Source organism: Fistularia commersonii, chromosome 14 (genome assembly GCF_037954325.1).
Source record: "Fistularia commersonii isolate RoL2024-O1a breed Wild chromosome 14, RoL_Fcom_v1.0, whole genome shotgun sequence".
NCBI classification, from domain to species: Eukaryota; Metazoa; Chordata; class Actinopteri; order Syngnathiformes; family Fistulariidae; genus Fistularia; species Fistularia commersonii.
In genome coordinates this window covers 16043068-16058684 of record NC_141297.1, presented here as the reverse complement: position 1 = coordinate 16058684, position 15617 = coordinate 16043068, and the positions used below count along the sequence as shown (strand labels likewise).

At 42.3% G+C, this 15617-nt stretch overlaps 1 long non-coding RNA gene across 1 annotated transcript; it reads right to left on the bottom strand.

Annotated features, from left to right (window-relative positions):
- Window positions 1-802: 802 nt before the first annotated feature.
- LOC147227398 (uncharacterized) lies at window positions 803-14694 on the bottom strand. Its single transcript, XR_015107150.1, has 3 exons — window positions 14376-14694; window positions 7865-7985; window positions 803-914 (listed from the first exon to the last, which is right to left on the bottom strand). It is a non-coding gene; the product is annotated as an uncharacterized LOC147227398 (long non-coding RNA).
- Window positions 14695-15617: the final 923 nt, after the last annotated feature.

Here is a 15617-nt window from a genome sequence, read left to right as displayed (position 1 = left end):
GTGAATTAACTCATCATGCTGTTGAAGAATAATTGAAATGTCTATGCATTTGCTTAGATGAGTGTGATACACTCCTGGTGGGGGTTTGTACACTCTACTTAAACACTAATGCACACGCAGACTGCATTCTGAATTGAAGGGCGGATCAAAATTCTGCTGATTTGACAGTGATTGGCTGAAATTCATGACTGCCACAACTCCCAATAACTAGGAAATATAACAGACTCAAAGAACAGGCAACAGATCTTAGGTGGGTTAGAAGATTTGTTCACTATTTCGTTGGGTCCAGGTTCTTGCAGTGTGGGGTCAGACACAGAGATAGTGACGTTATAAGTAATCGAATTTGATCATAAATATTGATTTGTTTGCGACTGTCAATGTCAATTGTGTGTCCATCTCTGGCGCCGTGGTTAGCACTTCAACCTCACAGCAATATGGATGACGGGTCAATTTCCTACAGGGGGGCCTTTGTGTGCTGAGTTTGCAAGTTCTCTCTGTCTTTGTTTGGATTTTCCCCAGTTTTGTTTTTTCCATAGTCTAAAAACATACAGTAGGTTCATTGGAGACTCTAAATTGCCCAGACTCTTGGTTAGTTGTATTTCTCTATATGCGGTTCTGTAATTGACTGTCGCGTCCAGGGCCAGCGACAGCTCGGAAAATGACTCTAAGTGCAGGATAAGTGGTAGGAAACCACATGAGCCTAAACTTCAACATCATGTTAATTTTCCCATCAGTGTACAACACAGACCCATGGATGAGTGAAAACACAATAGTCTCTTTAATGATGACCTGTTTTACTTCACTTCCATCCTCATCCACCTGCTGGATTTGTCTAGACTTTGTCTTTCTTGACAGTAGTTCACAACTCTGATTTGCTGAGCTGATCTGCAGTGCCTCCTGTAACCCCATATCATCTACAAAGGAGAAAAGAGTGGTCAACAGTCCACAGTAAACCGTTTTACGTGTGAACTGGTTGATTTATCACATATGGGCTTGAACATTTTGTTTCTGAATTTGAGCCCTGGCGTGTGGTTGAGAGTTGAATGGCGACACTGTGCTTGTTCATCAGTAAGCTAGCAATGCTGTTATCTTTCACAGCAAAGCTAACATTGCCAACCCGTGCACTTGTACAAAGCTGATATTATTGACCTGCGCACTAGCACAAACGTGATATTACTGACATGCATGCAAGTAAGATATTATCACAGAAGTGCAAGTACAAAGCTTATATTACTGACCTGCACGTTAGAACAAAATTAACATTACTTACCTGTGTGCTGGTACAGAGTTAGCATCACCGACCTGTGTGCTAACGCTAACATGTGAGGAGTTCAAATGATTTGTAAACTCCATCCAGCATAAAGTGCAAAGAGCAGCATTGCTGTTTATACGTCCATCTGGAAGTTCCTATATATACCTTCAACAGGCCTAGTCTCATCTGCCTCGTCCATCACGCTACCGTAATGTGTGTCTGTTTTAACGTATCCCCCAAGACCTCGGTAAAGAGAAATGTTCCTCAGTGGAAACAACAGTGCCTTTAAAATGCTTTAATTTTCTCAATGTGCTATGTTTTTCTGTCATTAACTAATTGAAACAAATGTGTTCCCGGCCCAAAAAACGCAAAATCCCCCAAACGGTCCCTCTGGAAGTAGTAGCAAGTGCAGATTCACTGCACATCAGACAAAGTCTCTCTACATGCGTTATAACACATGATCAATCTCTCCTTTTATTCCCCCCACAGCTCCCCCTTCGCTCCCTCCCTTTTAACAAATCTTCTATGTTTCCGAGGATACTCTGTTGAATAATTATGCATGAGCTGGATAAATCCGGCGTGCCAGTGTGTGCACTGGTACTGTGCTCAAAGTGCAAGCGGATGTTACAGTAATGGAAATATCCGTGAACATTTATTCTGGAGTCAATGTTACGTTCAAAAAAAAAAAAAATTGAGAAATTGACATCAGGCACAATAAAGCATCAATTCTGTGACAGCAAGTAGGTGAGGCGTATTAGATCAATATCAGCAATAAGTTCTTTGTGTCACTGTTTATTATGATAACCTTAACAATATGATGGTCAGAGGTCTGAAAATCAACTAAGACCAAGTTTTTGGAAAAGTACCCTGTTCTTGTGGTGAAATGTAGACAGTGACGAAAAGTCTTGAAGAAAGTATATTAAAGTGAAGTATGAGCATTGCAAAATGTCTTACGTTATTATGAAGGTGGGATCCGAATTCCGTAGTGTTAGCTAAAACTTTTGCTGTGTGTGATGATAATTCATATTTTGTCATATGATAAACAGAAGTCTGGACAAATGTCTAATAACTATAAGGAAGTTTGTGCTCCAGAGCTGATGGAAATGGCTGAAAAGCCAAGAGGAAAGGTCATTTTCCTCCAAGCTTTTCACTTTTCCCACACAGAATCTCCGTCTCACATTGCTTTGTGGTGATTTAATCGTAAATCTTCAGATGATTTTGTCGGTGTAGCTTTTTTTTTTTGTGCAACGTAGTTCTTTAAAGCTTTACACGAAGATTCAGGCTGACAAATGCAAGTGTATTAGGGCTGTCTGTGTTCAGCCTGGACGGTGTCACTTTCAAATCTCAGACGTGAGTATTTTTGTTTTTTTCTCACAACACAGGAGTTTTTCTCAGATTAACCTTTACATGCAAACGCACTTCCAAGTGAGAAATAATGGCGGAGCGTAATTTCACAGCGAGTCAGGCAGCTACAGTGGGAGGACTAAAAATGGATTATCAAGATGGGGAAGCTTTGCCAAGATATCTTCACTGCAGTAAACCATATCTGACTTCCTTCTTCTTTCTATCAGGCTCAAGATTCAGTGTCATGTGGGCGTTCACACACACACATTAGCCCAACGGATGACCTCATAAAAGTTTTATTTGAAAATCTGATTGCCGGTCATTGTTTGAACAAACTGTTGTTCCACAATATTGCAGGTAAATGCTGGTTAAGTGTTGGAATGGATTAGGGTTTTCGATGTGGCGGAATTGTTCTATGGATCTGGACTTCCTGTGTGGAGAAAACAGACTTGTTGATCTCTCAAGCACTAGTTCATCCTAGATGAGTCACTGACCTCTGGGCAAATCAGGGGGCGATAGTGACCGTGTGTGTGTGTGTGTGTGTGTGTGTTTGTTAAAAATACCAGCAGACCCTTGGAGCCTCTGTGCCGCCATCCCTGACACTACCCTGACATCGACTCCGAGGTGGTGCTTTGAGAACAGCGGTGACGCCCTTTTTGGACAGCTGTACCTGGCACGCATCACTCCGCACCTCTCACACACACAAATACACACGCGCATGGACCCAACACACACACACACACAAGCACAAACACCCACATATTCACTCCTGTTGTCTCCCCGTCTTTTTTTTTGGAATGTTTTTCAATCGTTCTCACTTCTATTGCTTCAGTCACCATCTCACCTCTTGTCTCTCATCAGATCAAATCCCACGCAGGGACACTGGTCTCGCGTCTGTCAATCACGATCATCCATCTTAAACAACAGGCCAACTTTTCGGGGAAACTCTGGAAATACACATTCCGATGCTCCAGAACACTCTGGTCATCATGTAGCGCTAATATTCAGCACTAATTTTTAATAATCGTTTCTTGTAATGGAACTCAAGCTGTGGTTTTCGTCTCGGATTTCTCGTCTTGTAAAATGTCATCATTATGTCAAAGGGTGGTGGATCTATAAATCAACAGGGGCATTTAATGGCTTTCAATATTTAAAAAAGAAAAAAAGCCAACACTTACCTTAGTCCATTCATTGTGCTAAGCTATCTGGCAGGAGTGGGGGGGGGTCAAATACTTTTATGCAGTAACTTGGAGAAGAAGACACTATTCTTCTTTTCCTGAGATCAGCGCAAACACAACAATATTCAGCTAATATTTTGTTTGTGTGTTTCTCTATTTGGTCAATACTTTCCTCACCTTCTCACAATGTTATATTTAAAACCCTGGTTCGTCAGTTAGTTTTCAACAAACACCCTGCCGTGGAGCACCAATTCTAAACGTCTAAATGAAGATGTAGAACCAAGTTGTAAACCATTTATTACAGCGTCCATCCATTTCAGTGTGAGACGGTTGGTTCAGAGGAATTCCGACACAAACCAACAGCTAAACCTTTGTTCATTTTTGTCATCAGCTCTTTCTACATCTCTCTCCCTCTCCCTCTCTCTCTTCTCTTCTCTTTTTGCCTCCATATATCAGAATGCTTTCACCAAATCTAATCCTCAAGCCTTCCATTCCTCAGTCCTCCCCTCGGTCTCCTGCTTTATTGCTCCCTCTCTGTTCATAGATCTCCTCCTCCACTCATTAACTCTTCGCTTTACCCATTCCTCCACCCCCCCGCCCTTCACCCCCCTCCTCATCTGAGGGTGATGGAAGGGAGAGAGAAAGCAGGAGAAGGGAGTTGGGAGTTGGTAGTGGGGGTGGGGTGGCTGAGTAAGCCTGGACTTGACCCTTGCTTTCTGGGCTCCAAGTCGTCTCCACTCCACCCAGGACAGTGACGAATGGAGAGTGAGTGCGCACACACACACATACACACACGCATGCATGCATGCATGCACGTGCGCACACACACACACACACACACACAAAACCAGGGAAAGTGACCCCGTTTTACTGTGCTGCACTCCCACACATGAAACACAGATAGCGACTATCCTTGCACTGAGGCTTAAACACACTCATTCCTCCTTCAGCACAAGACATGAGATCATGAGATGGATGTTCATTTGGGCGCCTGCTAACAAACCTATGTGTTTATATAACTTTACATCACAAGTGTGCTATTCATGTTGTACTACTAGTTAATATACAATGCGTATTATTAGATATTGTATACCAGACACGATTACACAGAACAGTATATGTAGAAAACTTGGAAATGGTGCTATGTACTCAATATTACTACATACTATGAACTATACATAATTTGATATACCATATTTGATTGGATACTTCACGTTAAATAATGTATTGAGTATAGCTAGAAAATACACGTTGTACATTATTTGTTACTTTACTATATAACTGATACTGCACACTGCTTTGTATTTGATTCTTCTTTCTGTACACGAATAAATACTATACTGTGATTGTGAGATCTAAGACTTGATACTAAACACTGAATACTTAATAATGTGAGATGCCACTATGGTACAGTCAGATAGCATCCGGTAATTATGACTGTATGACATACATCATAAACTGCATAACTCGATATTAACTGTAGGATGCACTTATATCATGAGATTTAATACACTCCTCATCAAAGATAAAATATTCTACACATACTGATGAATGGGATATACTTAGCATATAAGAATAAGAATAAGAATAAGAATAAGAATAAGAATAAGAATAAGAATAAGAATAAGAATAAGAATAAGAATAAGAATAAGAATAAGAATAAGAAATAACTTTAATTATCCCGAAGGAAATTGTTACGCCAGAGTTTCAAGTAAAACATAACAATAATAAATAATAGTAGGAAATTGTATAAACAGTAAAAAAAAAAAAAAAAGGGGGGGGGAGAGTAAGATATGCAAATAAAACTATAAAGTGTCAAAGTCAAGGCTATAAAGTCTTTTAAGGTCTTAATGACAAAGACTTGAAGATTCCCTGCAGCTGAAGGAAGAGGAATTAAAAAGTCTGATAGCCTCAATTTTTGATTACTAATTTAAATTTTTCTTGTTAAGCTTCAGCCAGTAGTGCTCTATTGATGTATTTTGCATGTTATGGTGTGTTTTGATAGTAGCAGTACTTGTTAGTATAACCTGAAACAGTTTAAGCTCAGTTTGATTAAGTTGTAAAGTGGTCACTGAGACTGAGTCTCATAAAGTTTAATGACATGTGTTCTGCCTTCCTGTTGTGTGTGCCTGTGTGTGAGTATGTGTGTGTGTGTGTGTGTGTGTGTGTGTGTGTGTGTGTGTGTGTGTGTGTGTGTGTGTGTGTATGTGTGTATGTGAATTTGCTTTTCAATAAAAACCAATACCTGTTATCGTCTGATGCAGGAGAAAAAAATTCAAGCTCTCTGAGTATCCTCAATTTACCGCTTCCCATAATACATGTTCTATATAGATATAATAAACTTTGAATGCCTAGATACTATCTACTGGAAAAAATAGACTGCATGTATATTCCATCAGAATAAACCTATATCATTGTGACTGCCAAGCTGATGTGTTGTAGGTCCCCTTGTAGCCAATAAAACACGTGTAATTGGTGGAGACAGGGGCTCCACGGGACCTCTGAAGGTTTGCTATGGGTTCCAGGGTTTAGGAGTCATGGGTTCCACTGTTGCCATGAGGGGGCTGAACTTGGTGTGTGACAGCGTTTTGCTCGACAAGGTGAAAGTAACAGTTGGATGGAACTGTGTCCTATCAGAACATTGTCTGAAGCATCTTGGTACTGTAATAAGAGGTACCGTTTGTCATTTATACCAGATATCACAATGGGTATATCACTGACTTCCATTGGTGGTGGAAAAAGTAAAAATATTATGGCTAAAGTTACCTGAAGGCATTCACTGAGTCAGACCTGTGTGCGTGTGTGTGTGTGTGTGTGTCTGCATGTATGTATAAGGATGTAACCGTCTGTTTGCGTGTGTATGTGTGTGTGTGTGCCTGCTATTTATGTCCAACTGGACAAAGAAGACCAAGAACAAAAACAAGTCCAAAGAGAAACAGCACCTGCTTTACGTGCTTCTAGTATATGAAGAGGAAGAAGAGGCTTCTTCTTGAATACGTTGAAGCCCAGAAATATTTGGAACACGGTCACATTCTGCTGGTACTATGATCGACAACTGCTGATAAAATCATCTTCTAAAACATCTTCATCTTCTGCAGAACAAGCAAATCTTTCAAAAGATTATCATTGGTCTTTTTGCTTTCTAAGGTAAAGATTCATAATTTTTTGAATATTGTTTCTGTAATTCATCCCCTGTAATAAAATCGAAGATGACTATTTAAAATTACCTTTAACAAAAACTGTCCTATTAAATGCAACACATGCACCAAAAGATATTTCGAAGCACTGGTTTACTTGTGATACTTTGAGTACATTTTTCTGCTTATTGAACTTAAATAACATTTCAGAGCTAAGACTTTGATTATGTTTTCTCTAAGGTATTGGGGTGTTTTGTCATGACTCTAGTAGCCAGCACCCCCTGTAATTCATCAAACTTTGCAGCAAAACAAACTTAAGTCATAGCCCAAAATTTGGATTTAAGCCAGAAGTGTAAATCAAGCTTTATAGCAGTTATTCTTCTTTGAATGGCAAACACAGTGTGTGTACAAGACACTGACTAATGCTTTTCGATGCTTTGTATAGATGTACATTTTTTTCCTAGAGTCTCCAGCCTTGATGCATCACAGGATTATGGAGTATGTAAGACAGGTTTGGGGTGGAGATTGGGGGAGGGGGCACTCATGCCATTTATATACAGAAAAATATTCCCTTTAGAAAACTGGATGGGGAATCAAAGCCAAGGACATGAATCTTGCTCACAGCCGCTTTGGAGCTGCTGGGCCAGCGGGTTCCTACCGGCAATAAATATGAGCACAGTGTGTAAAGCAGTCGGGTTCCGAGGCTGGCGATGGCACCGCATGCACCTGGTGTAAAGGGTGATGGGCTGCCGCAGATATGAGTCAAGGTGTTAGTGAGGGACTGTCACCTGTGAGGGATGGAGTGCGGAGGATATGACGTGAACAAGTGTGTTATTAGAGAAATTAACTGTACGGGTGGCAGAAGGTTCCGCCATCGAACAATCCCCTCCCTTTGCACTCCCCTCCTCTCTTCCTGTAGCCTTTTTTTTCCTCGAGGAAACAATCAAACTCACGGGATACGGAAGTCATCGTTCTCGGTTGTCTCCGAGTCATCTGTCATCCCGCTGCTCTCTCTCTTTTTTTTCCAGGCCTCGCTCGACCTGTCCTGTTGTTGTGCCCCTGTGTTTTTGAACCCTGGAACGGAAGAGCGGGCCCATAAATAGACGAGGAATGGGTTAATAATATCAGCAGATTGTTTGATTCATGGCCTTTGTATGGCAAAAATAAGTGCAGTTGCGCGTCTGACTCTAGTGTAGGAAGTGGTCTCTCCCTCTGCTCTCACTATTGAAGGAACAAGGTCATGGGATACATTATGAAACACTGACTTGTATGACAGCCTTCGTGGTGTTGCTGTGCTACAAGGTGAGTGTTGTTGACTCTAGATAAAAGTATGAATGAAGCAAAAATGAAGTGGGTTCGCTGTGCCCCTTAAATAACCTCTGGTATGAGCTTGTCTGGGTTGGGCTTTTCAGTGACAGGTTGGGTCCGACTGTATGGTTGGTCTGGACTGGATGGTCTGCGTTCATTCCATCTACGTTGGGTCTGTTCGGTAAACAAGAGGTTCCAACGTTTTCCAACGGTAGCTTCGGGAAGTTCCCAGATCAGGAGCCACCAATGCAAAATTTTGTTCCCTAAGCTGACATTGTTCTTTTAGATAAACCTGGCCCTGCCAAACTGTTTACTCCCCAAAACCACACAGCAGTGCTCATTCTTAGTAGGGACGGTATGATTGGACGAAAAGTTTCTCATCACCCAAGCTGAAGCCTGTTTGGAAAAGAGAAGACCTGTTTTCTCAATGCTTTGGCTCCTTTGAGAGAAATCTTGCACTGGTTCTGACACCAAAGTTCCTGCTAACATCTGCAGGAGCTACCACAGATCCAGAGCCTCCCAGGATAGATTCTCACTGTCCTACTTAGAAACCCATACCAACCGTCCAGGTCACTTTTGGATCCACACAAAGTGTTCATCTGTTGCCTTGTGGAGAAAGTGTCGGATGCGTGTTTGGTCTGTACAGACTGTCCTGCTCTTTTCTCCCAGCCACCTGAAGTCAGCCAATCATAAAATGCTTCTGTCCTGCAATGGCTTCGCACCTCAATGACTTCAGCCACAAGCAGGAAGTTCTCAGCAGATGCAGGGACAAAAGGACACGACAATAGGAGCAAATGGAGACATATCATTTTGAGAATTCACTTTGACAATAAAGCTACCATAATAGACTGTATGATAAAACATTGTTGCTGAGTTTCCAACACATGCTTTAATACTATTCTCTTCTCATTAACTGATTAGCTAGCAACCACCCAGTCAGAATGGACCATCTGTATCTTGGTTGCAATAATATCCCTTGGGCGCTGTCGTCATGATAAAGGTGAGGAGAAACCAGCTCTGCTGTCTTTGGTGTTCTGATCAATATGGTTCATTCATTCATTCATTCATTCATGCACTCATTATCTATATCGCTTATCCTACAGTCAGGGTTTCCAGAGGGAGGAGGGAGGGATTTAATCACAGGGCCACATACAGAGACAAACATACATTCACCATGTCATTCACACATCATATAAACACTTACAACTATTCACTCATTCATTCAGACATCTGGACAATTTAGAGCAGTCCACTACATGTTTGGGGTGTGTGGGAGGAAACCCATGCAAACTCCACAAAGAAACTCCCCGCTGTCGGAACTGAACCAGAAACTTTTGTGTTGTGGAAGCACTAACCACTGCACCATTGTCAATTCCTTTCTCTGAAGGTCTATGGTCAATACAGACAGATTAGCTAAAAATGGTATGAATATTGATTAATAAAGTAAATTATTAATTAATGAATAAAGTAAATGCTAACAATTTTTTTCTTGTCACCTGTCACATTCTCTTTTTAGTCATCTTTTCAGTCATTCAGTCATCTTTCTTTCATTTACTTCAATGAAAGCTACATCACGGCAGCGTCACACAGTGATAACTGAGTGGTAACTCATCCTTATTTTTTTCCCGTCTCACATCATTTTATGCAGCAGAGCCTTTGTGAAAATATTTATCACCATATTTAATGATTAACTTTCCATCACTGGCCCTGTAGCTGGAGTGTTTTTCTAAGCAGGCCCTTATTTTTCACACATAACTTGGTGATCCTGGTAAATCTAGCATCAGGTCAAAAAGGGGGTGGTTTGGGATGTACGTGTAGGGGGGTAAAGGGCCAACGAATGAGGGGAAAGTGGCCAGACAATCATCATTTCCTCTCAGAATGGTGATAAATGGTGATAAAATCATACACTTTCATAATCCCCAAAGAGACGGTCAGACGGCGACAATCCCATTAAATACCCAAAACACGTGAGTGTTTCCATCCTGCCTCACACAGTTGCTGTCAAACTGATGAGAAAAAAAAGAGGCAGAAAGTTTTATTACAAACAAGAGTTGAATATGTGTCCATTTTTCGCAGGTCAGTGTATGCGTGTGTCTGTGTGTGTGCATGTGAGTGTGTGCAGGTAAGTGTGGTCAAGTGATACCCCCTGCCCCCACCCAGGTAATTTAGATGAACTTTGGTTTATTGAGCCCTTGGTGGACTCCAACCTTTATCCTGCTTATTCCCAGAGGATGTGTTGTACTGTACACACGTACAGTTTTTTTTAACCCACATATATTGTTATTAATTATTAATACTTTGTTCTAGTGAAAGTCCACATTTCAGGGTAGAAGCAAAAGTGCTGCTGATATATTCTCTGCCACGACTTAATCAGCTCTTTGGAATTTGTTTTTTTCTCTGCTTTGTTGAAGGTTTCTTACAACTAGATAAATAAATACACTCCAAAGTTAACACAGACTAATGTGCGTCTTGGGGAAATATTATATAACATTGTCATCTTCCACCTCAAGTGAAATAGCCTAGTAACGACCGCTCCGGATTGAGCAAACCAACATTACAATCCAACTTTCAATGTTACTCCACCGATATCCCCTCTAATTCAGCTTTTCCCTTCAGGGGTCGCCACAGTGAATCAACAGTTTCCATCTAACCCTATTCTCTGTATCCCCCTCTCTCACACCAACTTCTTTCATATCTTCTCTCACCACATCCATAAATCTTCTCTTTGGTCTTCCTCAAGACCTCCTGCCTGGCAGCTCCAATTCCAACATCTGTCTACCAATATATTCTCTATCCCTCCTCTGTAAATGACCGAACCATCTCAGTCTGGCTTCTCTAACCGTCTCTCCAAAACATCTAACATGTGCTGTTCCTCTGACACTCATTCCTGATCCTATCCATCCTGGTCACTCCCAAAGAGAACCTCTGCATCTTCATCTCTCCGACCTCTTGCTCTGCCTCCTGTCTTTCGTCATTGAAACTGTTTCTAGGCTGTACAGCATCGCTGCTCTCACCACTGTTTTGTACACCTTTCCTTTCATTCTGGCTGATACTTCTTTCCCACACTCTGTGCTGCTCTGGACTGTTGACCTTAAGTACTTGAAATCCTCCAACTTCGCGATCTCCACTCCTTGTACCCACACCGTTCCACCGAGGGCGTCTCATTCACACACATATACTCTGTCTTGCTGCGACTAACCTTCATTCCTCTCCTTTCCAGCGCACACCTCAAACACTCTGGATTTTCCTCCACCTGTTCCCTGCTCTCACTACAGATCACAATGTCATCTGCAAACATCATGGTCCATGGAGATTCTTCACTAACCTCATCTGTCAGCCTATCCATCACCACTGCAAACAAGAAGGGGCTAAGAGCTGGTCCCTGATGAAGTCACACCTCCACCTTGAACTTCTCTGTTCGCTATCTCACAGCTAGCATACATGTCCTGCACCAGTCTAACATACTTCTCTGCCACTCCAGATTTCCTCATACAATACCAGAGTTCCTCTCTTGGCACCCTGTAAAATGCTTTTTCTAGGTCTACAGAGGCGTCTACTCTGTGCTTCTCTATTAGCATTCTCAAAGCAAATTCTGCTGTTGTAGTACTCCTTCTAGGAATGAAACGATACTGCTGCTCACAAATGCCGACTTCTGCTCTCAGTCTAGTTTCCACTACTCTTTCCCATAACTTTATTGTCTGGCTCATCAACTTTATCCCTCTATAGTTGCCACACATCCCCTTATTCTTAAAAATGGGCACCATCACACTTCTCCATTCCTCAGGCATCTTCCCGCTCTCTAAGATCCTGTTGCATAATCTTTCCAGAAACTCCACTGTTGCCTCTCCTGGACACTTCCACACCTCCACAGGTATATCATTAGGACCCACTGCCTTTCCACTCTTCATCCTCCTCAATGCCTTCCTCACTGCACTTTTATTGCTCTCTGCTACTTTGTGGACTACAATAGTTTCTTCTTCTACCCTTGCCTCCCTTTCATTTTCCTCATTCATCAACTCATTCACATACACTCTCCTCTCTATCCTTAATCTCTATCCAACCTGTAAAAATCATTCTCTCCCTCCTTACTGTCCGACTGAGCACACAAGTCATCGTACGTCTTTTGTTTTACCTTTGCTACCTCTGTCTTTACCTCTATATCTCTCTCTACTCCTGTCAGTTCTCTACAGTCCTCTCAGTGTCCCACATCTTCTTTGCCAACCTCTTTCTCTGTATATATTCCTGCACTTCCTCATTCCACAAGTCCCCTTATCTATTTTCTTTCCAGACGAAGTACTCTCCTACCTGTCTCACTGATTACATTTGCTGTAGTTGTCCAATCATCTGGAAGCTCTCCCTGGCCACCCAGAGTCTTTCTCATCTCTTCCCTGAAGACCATGCAACAGTCCTCTCTTTTCAGCTTCCACCACTTTGTCCTCTGCTCTGCCTTTGTCTTCTTGTTTTTCATTGTTACTGGAGTCATCCTACAGACCGCCATCCTATGCTGTCTGGCTAGACTCTCACCTACCATTAATTTGCAATAACTAATCTCCTACAGATTACCTTGTCTATACAAGATGTAGTCAACCTGCTTGCTTTTACCCTCACTCGTATTAGTTACCCCATGTTCCTGTCTTTTCATTCCCATTTTAACCTGGGCTGTCAGTTAAAAGAAAGGAAAGTTTCAGGGACAGATGGAAGTTTGCCAGACAAAGGAAACCGGCTTCTTTCTGCAAGTGCTGAAACCATTTCAAAACTTTTAATTACTCCCAAATTTTATAAAATGAACCTTCTGTTTCCTTTAAAAAGCAGATTATAGGCGCATTCGGGGTTGTCTGCTCAGTACGCTAAGCCACCTGTCACTGTATTGACAAGATTAGCACATCATAAAGCAGCATCTTCCTTCAATACTTCAGGTTTGAAGGAGCTGCTTTCGGGCCTCCTGAGACCGTCCTTTATCTTTGTCACCCTGCGGAAATGACGGGCCGGAGCTCGGCGACGCCACTCGCCGATTAGAGTTGCTGGGAACAACACGTCCTGGTGAGGAACGTCAGACTTTGGCAGGGAAAACATGTTCTTACGTACAAGGTCTATCTGAGGGCGATGTGTGTGTTTTTACTCATACTTTCGCCGCTGTCACACAGAGTGAGGAATGGGACCTCGGGGCGAATTACCGTGCAGACAGCTGGCGGAAGTTTTGATTTAATGGCTGGATATTAGCTGAATAAATGCATGTCTACACCATCCTGCGCACACACACACACACACACACACACACACACACTCACAGACACACTTACAGACACAGACACAAGGCCCTGCAAGACCGCTGCAAAGTGAACGAGAATATCCTGTTTGTTTGGAGGTGGTAAACGAGAAGTCAAGAAGTAAAGCTCTGGGAAAGACCACTTGTGTCTGGAGACAAAGGAGAAAGAAGCCATTTCTCACCCACACTCATATTTTTTTGGAGCATTGCTGGCTTTAACCCCCGACTGTCCGGTGATGCCCCCGCCCCCACTGCTGTGTCACTGAACTCCGCGGACAAGCCCAACGAAAGATGGGCCAGCAATCACAGCCTCGGTCATCATGGGGGAGGCACAGCCAAGTTTCCTTGTCTGTCTGCGTAATGAATGGACCGTATTGACCCTTTAAATGCAAACAAACAGCAAGTGATAATGTGACGGACGGTCCCAGCGAGGAAGAGCGAGCATTGTTGTGGGAAAGTTTTTGAAAATGATTTCACATGTGGGTCGAACCGAAATCAAAAACAAGAAAATGTCACCGAGGCATAAAATTGAAGCTCCTCTCTCAGAATCTAAATCTAAAATTCACAAGGTGGATCTATAATGTGATGAATTTATCCAACATTTCATCCATGGGGTGGCACGATGGTACACTGGTTAGGACCTAACAACATGAAGGACCCTGGTTGGATTTCCCCCGATTGAGGCCTTTTCTGTGAATTTGTAGTTTGCACGCTCTCCCATGTGGAGTTCTCCTGTTTCCTCCCACGGTCCAACAACATGCAGAAGGTCACTTGGAAAGAATTGGAAAATTGCCCAGATGTGTGTGAATGAGCAAACCAATGGTTGTATGTCGCTATATGTGGCCCTGCCATCGACTGGCAGACGGTCCAGGGTGAACCCTGCCTCTTACCCAATGACAGCTGAGATAGGCTCCCAGCGGATCCCTCTTGAAGGATAAGAGCTTGATGATGAATGAATGAATGTCATTCATGAAATCTTGCTGGAAAAACTGCTCATTATTTTCTGTGATATCACAGGAAAAAAAAAAATTTGATGGATGTCCGTTGTGTGCAGCGCCCCCTGCAGGCACAATTTGACATCCCAAGATCTCGAACGAATGCCCTCAAAAACAAAAACGAAACAGTGAAAAAACTAGTGGAGAACATGCAATGTAGAAGGGGGCAGACAATATGCTGCTTCCAAATTCCACAGAAAAGTCCGGCAGTCGTGTTTTCTCTCAGCAAGATTTATAAGTGCTTTTTTTTATCTCATCATTTAAAGTAAATAAAAACGGGGTGGAGCTACATTTTTTTTTGTAATTGCATCATCACTCTCCTCCCAGTTCTGAGAGTGATTTCAGCTTCTATGGAATTACAACTCATGGACAAGAGGACAAAATAACAGAAAAGGTTAAAAACAAAATTTGGTAAGAAAATGAGTAATCCTATTGATTGATTATTTCATCCAAACAACCTCTAAAATAAAATAATCTCAGACTAAGTAATGCAGAATGAACGACATCTTGACAGAGCATATGCCATTTGTGATCTCTCCTAATATTTTCCCACAGTGTATCCACAAGCAGAGTTAACCGTCCTTGACAGCCCAAGCCACACACACACACACACACACACACACACACACACACACACACACACACACACACACATAACCAACAAGCCCCCCTCCGTCTTAGTGTCACACTCCACAGGCCTTACAGTAACAAAGACCCCATTGACATACAATTGAGTGTCAATGCGGCAGTGAGGGCTGTTTGCCGGTGGGCTCTTATTAGCACTTCGACCTCAGTGAAGAAGAGAGTGAGCTTTGTTTGTGTGTTTGTTTAGGGCCGGATTGATGGGTGGTATTGGGGGGGATTTAATTCCTCAGAATAATGCCACTCAGTGAAGCACATCTTATGTGCCTCAATGTTACAGCCCTGAACGTCACTGTATGGTAAAAGGCCGTGTTTTTCTTTCTTGTAGGAATGATTTGATTTGTACATTTCTTATACCTCCCCTCGCTCCCCCTAAGCCTGTGTTGTGTTTTGCGATTTGAAGCGGACACTCAAACTTTAGGCAAGGACTATGTGGGCTGTCAAAGTGGTGGTTCAATTGAAGATTGCATTGTGGGAAATACATATGATGTATAT